Genomic DNA, 1,086 nt, shown 5'->3' with positions numbered 1-1,086 from the left:
ATGATTCATTTGAATAACTAATAGTGGTATTTAATATTAGAATCTTTTATTTTTAAAGTTGTGAAGGGGAAACCCACTATCATTATGATCGTGTGTGATGAAAATTAAGAATGACTTGAACTAAATAGTTTTTAGGTTAAAGTTCTATAGATTTCTATAGACAAATTATGGGTTCGACTAGTGAGAAGCTGTTTTTAAGAAATATAAATATTTGAAATTATTAAATTTGGAACGTGAAAGTGGGTAATATTGTTTTATTCAAACAATAAAACCACACCGTTGAAAGTGTATTCAATTTTAGCATAGAAGTTGCCAAAGTGTATCTTTTTGAAACTTTACTTCAAATATCTCTCTGAATTATGAACGGAACTACTTAATGATGATATTACTAGCATGATTTTATAATTGTTTAATAGGCACCAATCAAATTGCTTAAAATTTTGGTGATGGAGCAACATCCTGGACCATTATATTCGTGTTTTTCAAATTTCATCACTAATTTCAAGATGTTTGTAGCAAATCTACCGATCATCAGTTGTCGGCCAAGAATACATACTTGCGTTAGATAATTCAGTCCAGATCATGCTACCTTTGATTGGTCATCCAGTACATCGCAGAGAAAATTACAAACTGTCTCCACTGCTCCTATATTTACCTATTACTAAATGATCCGTATAAATTTCCACCAAACTTAAAATGTCACTTCCATTACAATTCATAAGTGTACAAGAGACAATATTCTCTATCAAACCTGCTCGACCTCTACGCCTGCTTCGCTGAGGATTCCATTCTATTGCCTGTTTAGCAACATCATTAGCATCATTACAAAGTGTGTGAAATATCCACTTCCATTTGCGTCTTTATAATTCTGTTTATATTGGAATTTGATGAGTTGTTTCCCAAAGACGAGAGTTGGAGATTGTATTTGGTCAATATATTTTAGGAAGTCTACGAAGACAATTGTTGGTAAAAACTTGAACATCAGAGCTGGCGGCATTATGTTGGAGTTAAAGATCGATCCTTGTGAAATATTGGGCGATTTCCATACGTTAGTCAACATTCCAAATGCATGGAGCTTGAGCCACC

Source organism: Calliphora vicina, chromosome 3, assembly GCF_958450345.1.
Source record: "Calliphora vicina chromosome 3, idCalVici1.1, whole genome shotgun sequence".
In the NCBI taxonomy this organism is placed as follows: Eukaryota; Metazoa; Arthropoda; class Insecta; order Diptera; family Calliphoridae; genus Calliphora; species Calliphora vicina.
This window is presented reverse-complemented; position numbering follows the sequence as displayed.